Genomic DNA, 16470 nt, shown 5'->3' on the forward strand with positions numbered 1-16470 from the left:
AATACACTTATCTCAATTAAGTCAAGACACACTCTCTGCTTTTCAAAACACGAATATTGCTGGTACAAACGCACTAACGACAACCAAAAAGGAACATGGTTCAGTCACTAATGCACTGTTACTGCCATTAATTAGAAAATTGATCAAAAAGAGAAACAAACACTGCAACAGATGGAACAAAATTAGGAACGAATACAGCAACAAATGGAATAATATGAGGAATGATTCAAAAGTTAGACATAATTGACGAAATTTAAGAAACACTCGAACAAGCAGGTGAAGATTTAACCGCTGAGATACTCAAAATTGAATCAAAATACCATAAAATTTCTAAAGACGTAGAAACACAAATTTGTGAGCGTTTTCGGCCTATTTTTTCGCGACATGAAAACGCATTACAGCATCATGAAGCAGCCATAAAGGAACTGGACTTGTACACGAAAATCACGACATGACTGTTGCATCTACAGATACGATCACGCAACTTGTAAAAAATCAGGAAAACTTAAAAGACACAGTAGATACGAATACTACAAAAATGAACAATCTAAAGCTCAGAAAAACGTACGGAGGAAATCAGCACATTATCGGAAAAAGTAGCCGAACTATCGGATCACAAAATTATATACGAAGATAAATGATGATTTGAATGGTACAAGACTGGTAGCCTTTACTGACACAGAGGAGTACGAGCACATTAGAAAACTCAAACAAAGTCAGAAATAAATGTATACGCAACACAAAAGAGAAAGGAAGTACAAGATGAATTGGTACAGGTGATACACGAATTATATATTTCAGAGGATACTCGTGCTCCGACACGGGAAGAGGGATTTAGAAATACGGAAAAGTCACAAAGTAAGAATACAAGGGATTTCAGAGGTTTTGAAAGGAATCGGCAACGTGCAGAGAGCCTTGAGATTGAACCACCAACACAACGTAAGAATGAACGATTTGCGACTCGGCGTCTCGATGACTTTGACTACAAGCTCTTCATCAGAACGCATAAATTTAAAACATTCAAGAATTCTAGTAATGACATACATACACAAGCTTGGCTTCATCAATTTTCTCATTGTTTTCCTCCTAATTGCTCATTAGAACATAGATTAGAATTTATGTGTGGCTATTTAAAAAATGGATCAGCCCTAATAATGCGATCGGTTATTCGTGATTTTCACAGTGAAGGAGATTTTTATCATGCCTTCCTATTTGCATATTGGTCTCAGACTACTCAAGATCGAGTAAAACACAGAATTATAATGATGAAGCATTTCGAAACAGAATGAATTTTCCAGCCCTGTACAATATTTAGAAGATATGTTACACAAGAATTTTTCAAACCCATACAGCCCCTCGAAAGTTATTCGCATCTGCTTAGTTAAGTTGCCTGAACACTTAAGACATATTATTTTGGCTGGACGTTGTAAAGATGATATCGAAGCTTTTCAGGGACTTTCGTAAGAATTGGAAATCGACACAGGCAATGGCATGATGCGAAACAGGAAAACGATAACAATTACAGGTCATATCCATCACAATTTCGTGACGACAGAGATAATAAATGGACACGACAAGGCTACTGTTATAACGCAAATCATGACCAAAACAGACATCACCTGTATTACAACCATTGGCACAATAACAATAGTTACAGAAAAAGATCAAGTTTCCGTGGTAATGACTATGACAGAGACAACCGTGGAAACAGACAATATGGGGACCAGAATAATCATTATCAAGGGAGACAAAATGACTTCAGACACAACAGTCGATTTCGTAATTACGATTCCGGGAGAAATTCTCCACCTTTTAATCGGCAAGAAAGAAATTGCAGAAATTACCGACAAGATGACAGAAACTATAGTCATGACAACAGACCTGAATTTAATCAGAACTGGCGTGATTCAAATAGGGCAGGGTCCTGTCTACAAGCTGAAATTGTAGAAATTAAACCTCCCAATCCTAGTAACGACACGCGACAACAAAGAGATAGTAGACAATAACTTACATGGCAGGCAGCCACAAAACATACCTAAGAAGCTGACGACGTAGATGCCATGATTATCAATAAAAAATATAAATTATCCTTCAGACAAAAGGAGGAAACTACGCCGTAAGACAAATGAAAAAAAACTACACATTGGCCAAAAAGTTCTCATTAAAGCCCATTCATTGTCATATAAGGATAAACATTTGAGTCACAAATTCTTTCTGATTTACAATATACCTTACAGGATCTGTAATATACCGCATGATAATTACCTAGAAGTTGAAACTCTGCATACTAAGAAAAGTAAATGATTACACCACATTTCTCATGTAAAACCGTTTATTGAGAAATATTTTGCTTTCTGACTTAGTCTTTGCTATTAAATTTTTCACTTCAAATAACAATTACGTTATCCCACATTTAACATGCAGAGAGGTTTTGAAGTTAACTATGTAGTCAAGAACCTATAGAATATATTAAGGCAGTAATTTTACAAGTTCACTTTTGTAGGAAACAGACGATACAGTCTTATTGTGAGTATATTTTTGCTTGTTAGTTGCGTGATTAAATCACGACTATAAGGCCCACGTTCTTGGAGCATATACTGATAATGAGGTTTATCTGCAACATTCCTGTTTACTTAAAAAAACATTTGTTTATGTAAAATAGTTTTTGAGAGCTCACAGATGACACAATATTTGGTTTGTGTGACAGCTACACGATTATGCACGGCCTCACATCAATACATTTACAGTACTTTCAAGGTCACGGCAATGAACGTAATAACTATGACTTTTATATGCGTAGCACTTTACTTTTGTATATGACAAGGTAAGTACATTGATTTTTGAATAACTTTGCTTATGGACGACGATAGCTACCACACCTGGCACATTTTTACCGTTAGGCAATGACATAAATTTTCTTACAGTAAGAAGTATATTTTAGGCCTACATGACACGTATTTTAGTGATTACTTTTTGTACTTGAACATTTTAGAAATATCTTTGAACTACAATGACACAGAGAAGATTTTGGTGATACATTTCACCCTGCAGTTTTAATCTGTAAGATCTGAGGTGTAATTACATTATTCCTCAGGGGGGTACGTCTGCTCTGTATACCATGCGTGTGGCAAGCGCAAGGAGCTCTAGCTAATATGGTATTTGCTTAGAAAGTTTTATTCATCGGTACCATATTTCTCTAAAACAGAATTACACAGCTATCTGGTCATTTAACAAAGAGAAATAAAATTTTTTACTACATCTCCAACATATGTCTAGGTAGTAATACAGTTGGATTTCCTTGCATTCATGAAACTGTACATTTTCTGCATTTTGTGAACTGCTCACATTTACTTTAGGAACCATTGTGATGCTGTGAGAGCTTTGAGTGATGTGTATTGTATGTGACCTTGACGCAATGCTTTGCTGTGCTGGTCTGCAAGCTAGCCAGCAGGATAATACCATTGTTGTGTTGTCTGTCAATTTTAATGGTGTCGCTTAAGCCGATTTTAAGCTCATTGCACTCCCACAAGCGCTCGCACAGCTGTAGAAAAGAGAGGCCATTGTCCTCACTATTAACATTTCTTTGCAGAACACACCACAAACATATGATTACACTGTGGAGTTTGTACTTTGTGCTACTTACTGAAATCCTTATGAAATGGTGATAAATTTCCTTACCTTTACACACCTACACACCTACGAGAGTTAAGAGAATTTCTACTGATTTATGAAATGCCACATGGCTGGTGAATGTTGTTTTTGTGTTTCTTCTCTGTTAAATAATAATTGTATGATCCACATTCTTATGAAAGGAGTACTTGGAAACGAAAGAACAAGAAGGAAAAGGGACTAGGAAGAGGAACTACATACATAATTTTCTTTTCAAGGTCTTGGTAATTTTCTTGTAGAATAAGTTGTTGTGGTGCGCCACTTTAGTGTTAAGATGTGATATAGAATCACTGCATTTCACATGGGAGATAGAATAGATCTTGTTCCTTGTGCTGGCGCTTTGCACAGTTTTGATGATCACCGATGCACACATGCTATTGTAAGCTTACACGTATATCCCCCTTATTGCTGTCTTTACTGTAATATTTTTTCTGCTTGTGATTTCTGATGTTTAGGTATAATTAATTCCATCTCCTGCCGCTATTTGTCAGGCAATGTCCTACTGAATTTTACTTTGCATTACTGTTCTAAGCTTGTTTTACCACTGGTTTATTTTTCTTGTTTGCTGCATATTGCCTTATACTACTTGTAATGTTGCATTTGCTTTGCTAATTTATCTATGTTGCAGCTTGCTCTGCCACTAGGCCTTTTTTGTTGTTGTTTGTGCTAACTGTTTTATGCTGCTGCATTACCTAGTTCTCTAGTTTATGTATCCGAGCTCAGTAGACTTAAGTTAGCTTGAGAAGGGTATTATATACACTCCTGGAAATGGAAAAAAGAACACATTGACACCGGTGTGTAAGACCCACCATACTTGCTCCGGACACTGCGAGAGGGCTGTACAAGCAATGATCACACGAACGGCACAGCGGACACACCAGGAACCGCGGTGTTGGCCGTCGAATGGCGCTAGCTGCGCAGCATTTGTGCACCGCCGCCGTCAGTGTCAGCCAGTTTGCCGTGGCATACGGAGCTCCATCGCAGTCTTTAACACTGGTAGCATGCCGCGACAGCGTGGACGTGAACCGTATGTGCAGTTGACGGACTTTGAGCGAGGGCGTATAGTGGGCATGCGGGAGGCCGGGTGGACGTACCGCCGAATTGCTCAACACGTGGGGCGTGAGGTCTCCACAGTACATCGATGTTGTCGCCAGTGGTCGGCGGAAGGTGCACGTGCTCGTCGACCTGGGACCGGACCGCAGTGACGCACGGATGCACGCCAAGACCGTAGGATCCTACGCAGTGCCGTAGGGGACCGCACCGCCACTTCCCAGCAAATTAGGGACACTGTTGCTCCTGGGGTATCGGCGAGGACCATTCGCAACCGTCTCCATGAAGCTGGGCTACGGTCCCGCACACCGTTAGGCCGTCTTCCGCTCACGCCCCAACATCGTGCAGCCCGCCTCCAGTGGTGTCGCGACAGGCGTGAATGGAGGGACGAATGGAGACGTGTCGTCTTGAGCGATGAGAGTCGCTTCTGCCTTGGTGCCAATGATGGTCGTATGCGTGTTTGGCGCCGTGCAGGTGAGCGCCACAATCAGGACTGCATACGACCGAGGCACACTGGGCCAACACCCGGCATCATGGTGTGGGGAGCGATCTCCTACACTGGCCGTACACCACTGGTGATCGTCGAGGGGACACTGAATAGGGCACGGTACATCCAAACCGTCATCGAACCCATCGTTCTACCATTCCTAGACCGGCAAGGGAACTTGCTGTTCCAACAGGACAATGCACGTCCGCATGTATCCAGTGCCACCCAACGTGCTCTAGAAGGTGTAAGTCAACTACCCTGGCCAGCAAGATCTTCGGATCTGTCCCCCATTGAGCATGTTTGGGACTGGATGAAGCGTCGTCTCACGCGGTCTGCACGTCCAGCACGAACGCTGGTCCAACTGAGGCGCCAGGTGGAAATGGCATGGCAAGCCGTTCCACAGGACTACATCCAGCATCTCTACGATCGTCTCCATGGGAGAATAGCAGGCTGCATTGCTGCGAAAGGTGGATATACACTGTACTAGTGCCGAGATTGTGTATGCTCTGTTGCCTGTGCCTATGTGCCTGTGGTTCTGTCAATGTGATCATGTGATGTATCTGACCCCAGGAATGTGTCAATAAAGTTTCCCCTTCCTGGGACAATGAATTCACGGTGTTCTTATTTCAATTTCCAGGAGTGTATAAGAAAAGGAGTCAAGATGAGTTGGGAAGAAGTTCATTGAGAAGCTATAAGGAAAAGGTTTGGCCAAAAAGTAGGTATAATGAGGAATAATTATTTGGAAAGACGAAATGAAGTTGTTCTGGTTAAATATGGATAGATAGGACTTTTTTGTGGAAACAAATGTTGGAGTAAGAGAGGTAGGCAAGAATTAAATTAAGTTTTAGTTGTGAATGAAGTAGTTGTGGTTGAAATTAAAACACGTATGAGCATAAAGTAGGTATAAAATGCTCACCACATGTACTGAAGTACCAAATGTTACATTTACACTTTGACACATTTACGCTTGAAAACAGACTATGTCCTTTTCTTTTCTGTGATTACGCTATGTTTATGAGTATCCTTGTGTGTCTGTATTCTTTCTATCTCTCCGTGTTTACTCGATAAGATAAATTTGGTGGAATTTTCTTCTTCTAATACTAGGCTGCATTCTCTATGATGAGGAATACTGTTATCCTCAAATCTAACCTCTGTTCTTGTGGCATGTTATGTACATTAGGAAAATCTTTAAACATTATTTATTCTGTTATGCTTCTACTGATATTCTCATTTTTCATGTATTTATTTATGTCAAAATTCCTGTAATACTCGTATATAAGCTTACTTTTATTCTTTTTGTAAAGCCTGTATTACTACAAATGTTATTTGTATTATCGTGTTCTTTTCTATAATGATGTTTCCTTTACACTTGGAATTGATTTCGCATACTGTTAAATTGTAATTGTATAGACACCAGTTCTTCAAGTCAGATAAATAGTAGGGATTCATTTTACTGCACAAGTTTGTCTGTGAGTCTTCTTTCTTTATTCGTGTCAGAGGTACACTAGAAGGAACGGATATGCAATACATACAAGGAAAACTGTAATGTATGCACACAGAATTGGACATCTTTGATAGCATTGGATGCTACAGACATTGAGTCCTTCATTCTACTGCTGGTTGGACATGAGTTACATTTGAAGATATGCTGGGTTGTCTGCAACTCAGCACATTCGCACAGTGTTGTATCAGCAGTTGGCAGTTGGAAATTCCATATAAGGAGATTGGCCCCTGATCTTGCGACTTCGGTCTGTAGTCTGTTCAAGGACTCTCACATTATCCACTTTTCCATGTGTTCAGGTGGCAGGAATGTCTGTTGGTCATACTGTTTGTAGCAGATCTCACAGATTATATGACTGTGTTTGTGCCTGCTTGTGTGTTGATAATTCAGCAAGGGAATGGTTAACAGAACTGCTGGTTCTAAGGATATTAGAAAAAGTAAGTGAGTACACAAGTGGTAGGTCATAGAGTTGCTACATTATCCTCAAGACTCCTCAGTTGTAATTGTGCACCTGCACAGTTGCACCAGATGGCTGCTGGCCATCTCTATAAGGACTACAGAGACAGAAGTGATGACACTTTCTGCAGGATCTGACCATCATTTTACAGGCCAATGCTGAAGCACTGTTACTGATTTATTTGACTGAAGGAGCTGCTATAAGTGCTCTACCACCTACTGCATTCCAATGACTTAAGCCATCGTAAGTTTAACTCTATTTCTAAGCCGAAGGAAACACTTCATGGCATTCCTTTCAGAACTGCTACAAATGCATCGGGCAATACATCGCGCCGCTCGAACTGTCAACACAATGCTGACGACTACTTTGAAGGTCCAACCCTCATACAAGAATAATCACATTACTACAAAATATGCATCGAGAGGGAGACAGAGAGAGAGAGGGAGAGAGAGAGAGTGTGTGTATCTGTAACCACCGGAGCGAATTGTATGCCGCCTGCGGGCTAGCCAATTCCTCTAACGCTAGGCATAGCCTCTACTGCAAATACCGATGCTTGTACACTCCTGGAAATGGAAAAAAGAATACATTGACACCGGTGTGTCAGACCCACCATACTTGCTCCGGACACTGCGAGAGGGCTGTACAAGCAATGATCACACGCACGGCACAGCGGACACACCAGGAACCGCGGTGTTGGCCGTCGAATGGCGCTAGCTGCGCAGCATTTGTGCACCGCCGCCGTCAGTGTCAGCCAGTTTGCCGTGGCATACGGAGCTCCATCGCAGTCTTTAACACTGGTAGCATGCCGCGACAGCGTGGACGTGAACCGTATGTGCAGTTGACGGACTTTGAGCGAGGGCGTATAATGGGCATGCGGGAGGCCGGGTGGACGTACCGCCGAATTGCTCAACACGTGGGGCGTGAGGTCTCCACAGTACATCGATGTTGTCGCCAGTGGTCGGCGGAAGGTGCACGTGCCCGTCGACCTGGGACCGGACCGCAGCGACGCACGGATGCACGCCAAGACCGTAGGATCCTACGCAGTGCCGTAGGGGACCGCACCGCCACTTCCCAGCAAATTAGGGACACTGTTGCTCCTGGGGTATCGGCGAGGAACATTCGCAATCGTCTCCATGAAGCTGGGCTACGGTCCCGCACACCGTTAGGCCGTCTTCCGCTCACGCCCCAACATCGTGCAGCCCGCCTCCAGTGGTGTCGCGACAGGCGTGAATGGAGGGACGAATGGAGACGTGTCGTCTTGAGCGATGAGAGTCGCTTCTGCCTTGGTGCCAATGATGGTCGAATGCGTGTTTGGCGCCGTGCAGGACTGCATACGACCGAGGCACACAGGGCCAACACCCGGCATCACTGGTGATCGTCGAAGGGACACTGAATAGTGCACGGTACATCCAAACCGTCATCGAACCCATCGTTCTAACATTCCTAGACCGGCAAGGGAACTTGCTGTTCCAACAGGACAATGCACGTCCGCATGTATCCCGTGCCACCCAACGTGCTCTAGAAGGTGTAAGTCAACTACCCTGGCCAGCAAGATCTCCGGATCTGTCCCCCATTGAGCATGTTTGGGACTGGATGAAGCCTCGTCTCACGCGGTCTGCACGTCCAGCACGAACGCTGGTCCAACTGAGGCGCCAGGTGGAAATGGCATGGCAAGCCGTTCCACAGGACTACATCCAGCATCTCTACGATCGTCTCCATGGGAGAATAGCAGCCTGCATTGCTGCGAAAGGTGGATATAGACTGTACTAGTGCCGACATTGTGCATGCTCTGTTGCCTGTGTCTATGTGCCTGTGGTTCTGTCAGTGTGATCATGTGATGTATCTGACCCCAGGAATGTGTCAATAAAGTTTCCCCTTCCTGGGACAATGAATTCAAGGTGTTCTTATTTCAGTTTCCAGGAGTGTATTATGATCGTTAAGAAACTGCCACTAACGCATCAATGATCAAGAAATATGCGCAATGTATACATAATCATCTCCAGACTGGTGGCTGGCACAAAAAATACTGCTACAAAAATCACTTCAGGGGGGAGTTGGGGGAGAGGGGAGGGGGCAATCCCAGCACGGAAAACTAGTCATAGCCCGCCGACGCCAACACGTCCACCACTGCAAATCTGTGGGCGACTCTGCAGATAAATTTTGCCAAGAGCTTAAGTGCAAAACACTCGTCTCCTCTCCCTCTCTCACCTTCGACCAATTGTAATCCCGCTTTCAAAACTAGCTCTTATGCATGGACAGCGTCACTCTCGGTCAGCGAGAGCACTCGGACGGGAAAAAAAGCGATAAATCATGGTACAAACTACTGAATTATTGTTATTATCATTATTATTATTATTGGAGAGAGTTTGATACTGCTAGATGACACGTAAAGAATTTGAGTAGGACATTTTGGAATCATTTCGTATGGACCACATTGGTAAGGTTTGTCTGGAATTACTATGACTATATTTTTCGCGCAATTTAAACTACTGTGCATTCTAACTAATCAAATTACGTCATTAATTATCCTACTCATCAGCATTCAATCCTGACTGACCATAATATCTTTCGAAACCTAAAGAGACCGACGAGCCTTCCTCTCCACTAAACTCTGCCTCGATGTTGTCCTGCTGCTGCTGTTCTTCTTTTGCGCATACACTCAAACCCTCGTAGATCTTGATCCATTTTGTTACCAGTTACATTAGTCCATACCTCATCATCAATATCCTTGTGTCCCCTATTGTGAAATTCATGCTACTGTGCACATGAAATTCTGTTGGTAGCAGATTTAAATAACTTTCATCCTTCAGTACCTTGACCTATTCTGTCCAAGTTAGGGTCGTTCAGTCTGCACCCTCTTACCAGTTGGTATAAATTACGATGAAGCATCATAGTTTAAGACTACCATTTTTCTTTGCAATAGGAGAGAGCTGTTGCCGATCTCCATGTTCTGTTTAAGTAGCTGGAGTATGGTTCATGTCCAGTAATAACATGCACCGTACTTTTAATTGGATCACACATGAAAAAAAGTGGGCATATCATTCCCGTCGCGTTGTAATTGTTCCGGCCAAATGCTAAATTTTGTTACTGATTATTACCCCTGTAATCAGTTGCATTCGGTGGAGCCCGCCCCGATGGGCCTATACTACCAGTAAAGGTTCGAAATATCTTGAACAGAAGGTGCCGATAACGATGATAAGTAGATCCTCTGGGTTCATCTAAGGATGAATCTGCAATTCTTGAATCGCAGCTGATGCACACTGGCTGCAAAACTAATTGTGACACTGAAGTTAGTGTTGTGGTAAGCCCTAACGCATGCAACAGCATCCTGTAATTTTTGGTATCAGCCCGCACAAACTTGATGATTTTTGCTGTTTTTTCTGTGTTTAGGTTAATCTGCGGCGTATAGTTCCTCCGTTTTGCTGATTTAACTCCCAGACACATGCAGATCTTGCTGAGTGATATAAAGGCATTATTAATATTATTTGTGTTTTGCCCTCAAAGAGCGCAGTTGGCCCAAACTACATGGCCAGTTCCTTTTGCTGCCTTCATTGCTGCCCAAACTTCAATCATTCGCTCACTGTGTTTCTGTTTCCGGTCCTCTGTCCATGCTTCTTCTCGGCTTTGTGTCTTCGGCTTCATCTTGATTGCCTTTTTATTTGACCATATTTCTTTCTTCTTCTGGTTGTGATCATGTTTGCGTTCTTCGGTCCATTTTACGCCTGTTCGTCTGTCACAGTGTATGTCATGTAGTTTACTTTTCGTAATGATGTTTCTGAATTTTTTTCTGTCGTTTATTGTGTCTGCTGTTATGTTGAGTTGGTTCAGGTCATTTTTTACCTCTGCCACTCATTTGTTGTTTCTAGTGGTTACCCAGTCAAAGATCTGTTTGGTCAGTCTGTGTGATGGCATTCTGTGTAGGTGTCCATAGAATTGTAGTCTACGTTTTCTAATCTTTTCTGTGATTGTCTCCGTATGTTTTTATAGTTCCTCTGTAGGTTTTTTGATCTATATTCCATTGTTGTTAGTTGCGCCAAAAATTTCCTAAGCATTTTCCGTTCTACTTCTTCTAGTTGCCTGATACATGTATGCCCTAGGATTAGTCCCTCGGGGAGCACCACCGTGTCGTAGTGGCGTAATTTGGCTTCTTGTGAGATAGACTTCTTGTTGTAATCATTCCACACTACTTTGTATGCCTTGTCCAGTTTAGTTTTTCTTTCTTCGTTTGAGTCTCTGATATGTCCACTCATTTGTAGTGTTTCACAGAGGTATTTGAAGTTTGCCGTTCTGTAAATCGTGCCGTACTTTGAGTTCAGAGATGAGAGTTTCTTTGTGCACATAAAATGTGTCTTTTCGTAAGAGATCTGTAGTCCAATTTTGGAAGCGATTTCGTGCAGTTTTTCAATAGCGTCTTTTGTTTCGTTTATACTTTTCGTGACAATCACCAAATCGTCTGCAAAAGCAAAGCATTTAATCTGTAGGTTTCCTAAGGTTATCCCCTATTGTGATGTTTCATATTCTTTTATTGCCTTATCTAACACTAGATTGAGAAGGAGAGGTGAGAGGCCATCGCCTTGTCGGACATCAGTGTGAAATTCAAAGGGTTCTGATAGTTCCCCACAGAACTTTACTTTGGAGGTCGTGTTGGTCAAAGTTTGCTCTACGATAGCCCGTGTTTTGTTATCTACTTTGTATTCTGCTAGAATTTTGAAGAGAATTTTCTGGTCGATAGAGTCGTACGCCTTTTTGAAGTCGACAAAGTTAAGGATCAGGTTCTGTTTGTGTTGTAAAATCATTTTCAGGTTCCAAATTTGTTCCGCACAAGACCGCCCTTTACGGAAGCCTGCTTGGTATTCCCCAATCAAGTGGTCGGTTTGGCATTCTAGTCTGTTTAGTAAAGCTTTATAGAGGATTTTGTATGTGACCGTTAATAGGGATACTCCTCTGTACTTGTTCGGATCAGTCTTGTCACCTTTTTTGTGTATTGGGTGTATCTGGATAGTTTTCCAGTCGTCAGGAATTTTCATGTTCTTCCAGATATCTTACTGTGGATGTCTTTGGTGAGTTCTGGGTCTTGTAACTTCCAGATTTCCGCGATGATGCCGTCTTCTCCTGGTGCTCTACGATTCTTGAGTTTCTTGATTATTTCTTTGACTTCTTCTAGCGTTGGAGGTTCACTATCTGGGTTGTACGTGCTCGTTTCTGTCATCATTTCTTCCATAGGGGGCAGGGGGGGGGGGGAGTGTCCGTGTTGAGGAGATTTCCTAAGTACTTTGCCAGAATGTCACAATTGTTTTTGGTATTGGTTTCTAGGGTTCCATCCGGTCTTCTGAAGCGCAAGTTGGGTGATAAATATCTAGTCATATTTTATCTGAACGTTCTGTAGAAGTTTCTTGTATTGTTCTTCGTGAAGTCCGATTCGATCTCCTTCAGTCGCCGTTTATCATACTCTCGTTTTTAACTGCGAATGATTTTGCTTGATTCTTTCTGTGTTTTCAGGAATTTCATGCAATTCTCTAGGGATTTATGGCTACTAAATTTTTCCATGCGCTGATTCGTTGGTCAATAGCTTGGTCACATGTGTAGTTCCACCAACGGTGTTTCCTTGTGCGTGGTGCTTGTGCTAGTTTCGTGGCCTCTCGGATTCTTCCTGAAAGTTGTGACCAATCTGTCGTTTTCTCCATTTTAATTTTGTCAAATATTTGTGTCTGGTTTAAAGTAAGGTATTCTGGATCTGGTCTAACAATTTTGATCTTCTGCAGTTTTTTCTTGGGCAAAAGACGTATCCACATCTGTAGTAGGTGGTGGTCTGAGTCGAAATAGCATTTACGTTTGTCTATGTTCAAAATTTCTTTTGGTGAGTCTTTCTGGACTATTACGTGGTCGATTTGTAGTTCTTGCTTTCCGCTGGGGAATTTCCATGTGGTAAGTTTCCGTGTTGGTTTCTTGAATTTTGTTGACATAATATGGCGAGCTCGTGGCTTTTGCAAATGTCTATCAGGTGTTTTCCATTTTTGTGTGTTTCCCCGTGGTATATCTATATGTCTTTTCTTTTCCGAGTTTAGCGTTGAAGTATCCGAGTATTATTTTGACTCTATGTGCAGGAATTTTTCTGATAGTTTCTTCCACTGTCGTCCAGAAGTCGTCAATTTCCTCCGGGTTTTTCCTGTTGTAGTCATTACTCGATGCATGTGCGTTGATTATTGTGTAGGATTTATTGGCTGATTTCACTGTGATGGTGCTGATTCTTTCGTTTGGTGACGAAAAGTCGATTATGCTGTCCGTGATGGACCTGTGTACTGCAAATCCTGTGCCAAAAAGCCATTGGTTTTTCAGTGGTCTCGATGCTTTTCTTTTGTATATTCTGAAGTTCTCCGTGTTCAAATGGTCTTCGTCTGCGAATCGTGTTTCTTGCAGTGCACACATTTTGATTTGAAATTTTTCGATAGTGTATGTCAGTTGTTTCATCTTTCCTGTTTTCATCAGTGTGTTCACGTTGAGTGTGCCGATGTTGTGTTTGTGTTCAGTCTTGAGGGAGTTTGAGAAGCTCCAATTCTTCTCATGATGTCCTTGAGCCCCCGGAATCCGATGCTCACATCCATCCCAGTCTATTGACTGGGGCCCGGGGTAATGAGGTTTTTATCGTTGTACCATCATGATGTTTAGTAGTTGGATATGTGACAAGCTGCCTAGTACAACCTGACTTTCCGGATCAGGAGGTTGGTTGAGGCGCCACTAACATGCGGAGCAGACGCCTTTTGTAGCCGTCCACTGTGCGAACCGACGCTACTAGTAGTTTTAGTCCGCCCCGAGTATTTCATTTCCTCGGTACCACCTGTATCTAGGAGGCATTCCCCTATCCGCCATCTGGGGAGGCGCTCGGTTGCCGGTCTACTAACCGCCCCGCCAGGCGTTATTAATAATAATAATCCTATGGTATATAACTTACGGTAGTTGGCATTTGAGTTGCATACAGGTAGGCGCCTGTGCTGGTATAGCTAGTTTATTGTTTGAACACCGTCGTCATAAATGTTCTTGCAGACCACAACCCGTTTCCTCCAGCTTCGCCCTAGAGTCTGTACCAGGATATCACGTGCGTACGCCACCATACCATCGGCATGGTTCTCAGCGAGGAGGCGCTACTCAGTGTAGACATTATAAGTAACAAACATGACAACAACTCCAACAAGAAAGTGGATAGTTTCTAGATAAACGGAGCATGTATTAATTTGCTGCAACGAACAGAGAAGTGTAATCGGATAGAACAGAGAAATCACAATTTGTTGCGGCGGACACATATGACCTCCGACCGTTTTCTTTATTCCAGTCCGCCACCGTCGTTGTCGATCTGCTGGTTCCCAGCCGTCCGGTCATCACAACTGTACCTTATACAGAATCGTTTGTGTTTGTGGATTTCGCAATTTATCGTCACCAGCAAGATTCCACATTCGTCTGTATTGCGCCAGGTGTGGTTGTCTCATCAGTATATGTAGGATTACCGTTTAGTCGTAGGAGAGGACCTGACGACACTAAGCTACCCACATTAATTAAGTAAAGTAATAAATAAAAACACATTACCAGCACCATGGAAGTCGGCCACTGTGGCCGAGCGGTTCTAGGCGCTTCAGTACGAAACCGCGCTGCTGCTAAGTTCGCAGGTTCGAATCCTGCCTCGGGCATGGATGTGTGTGATATCCTTAGGTTAGTTCGGTTTAAGTAGTTCTAACTCTAGGGTACTGATGACCTCAGATGTTAAGTCCGATAGTGCTTAGAGCCAGTTTTGAGCACCATTGACTTTCCCTTTACGAGTGTGCTCTGTTCTACTTCATACACAACGATAAGCAGAGATGGGCCACTTGTAAGTAGGCTGTCTATGTTTTCTTATTGGCAACGTTACGTAGCGCTCTGTATGAAAATCACTGGCTGTGCTGTGTGCAGTCTGTGGCCAGTTTGCATTGTTGTCTGCCATTGTAGTGTTGGGCAGCTGGATGTGAACAGCGCGTAGCGTTGCGCAGTTGGAAGTGAGCCGCCAGCAGTGGTGGATGTGGGGAGAGAGATGGCGGAGTTTTGAAATTTGTAAGACTGGATGTCATGAACTGCTATATATATTATGACTACTAAGGTAAATACATTGTTTGTTCTCTATTAAAATCTTTCATTTGCTAACTATCCCTATCAGTAGTTAGTGCCTTCCGTAGTTTGAATCTGTTATTTAGCCGGCAGTAGTGGCGCTCGCTGTATTGCAGTAGTTCGAGTAATGAAGATTTTTGTGAGGTAAGTGATTTGTGAAAGGTATAGGTTAATGTTAGTCAGGGCCATTCTTTTGTAGGGATTTTTGAAAGTCAGATTGCGTTGCGCTAAAAATATTGTGTGTCACTTTAGTGAATGTTTCAGTACGTTCAGTTTTGCTCAGCTGTTTGAAAAGCAAATAATGTAAGAGGTTTATCAGCACAGTAATACTAAAATTGTTCTAAGGGGACGTTTCACACTGAATGGTGCGGGAGCTGTCGTCGTAGGAAACGTGGACAACAGCAGAAATAAATAGTGAACAAGTAAATATGGTAAACGGAAGCCTTACTTAACTTGTAGCTTTCTTCAAGTTTACGGTGACTCTTTACAAACGAACATGGAGCAAAAAATTCAGCTAATGAAAACTGCAACAAGAGCATCACAGGGAGAGACTCTCTTAACTGGTGCATGAGCCATGGTGACAAAGCCATGACTGGGCTGCGTCTCTGTGGCAACTCCGTTGTGACGCTTCCATCCACCATCCTTTATTGCAGCGGCAGAGGTCGCTTGTGGTACAGAGCCACTGGAGGTGTGGCCCCGCAGGCGTGCTCCATTGGTTCCGCCACTATCTGCATTTGACGGAAATTTGCATTGCTGTTACAAACTGTGAAGCGCCGTGGGATGGTATCGATCTATATGATACCTCAGACTAGGTCAACGAGTAACTTATAAAACTGCTGTGCATTTCTTGTTTGAGATAAGTGAGACGTGGGACTTAGGGAGGCAGGAAAAGGTGTAAACGGAGCCTAATCAGTTACCGTTGCTTGCACAGTAAAAACATTTTATTTAAGGAAATAATTTTTAAAAACAATCAATTAAAAAACTGACTGCAACACAAGCTACATTGACGGCTGAGGGCCTTATTAAGAGCGAATTCAGAATTATTTGTCGGCTGAAGGCCACAAGCATTACTTCAGAAAAATTAATGGCTGAAGGCCTGAATCACAAATGTGAAAGAAAATTACACGTTAAAAATACCAAAATAATTTTTTAAACAGTCTTTTTTAAAAACATTGA

The sequence above is a fragment of the Schistocerca cancellata genome, unplaced genomic scaffold (assembly GCF_023864275.1).
Source record: "Schistocerca cancellata isolate TAMUIC-IGC-003103 unplaced genomic scaffold, iqSchCanc2.1 HiC_scaffold_718, whole genome shotgun sequence".
NCBI lineage: Eukaryota > Metazoa > Arthropoda > Insecta > Orthoptera > Acrididae > Schistocerca > Schistocerca cancellata.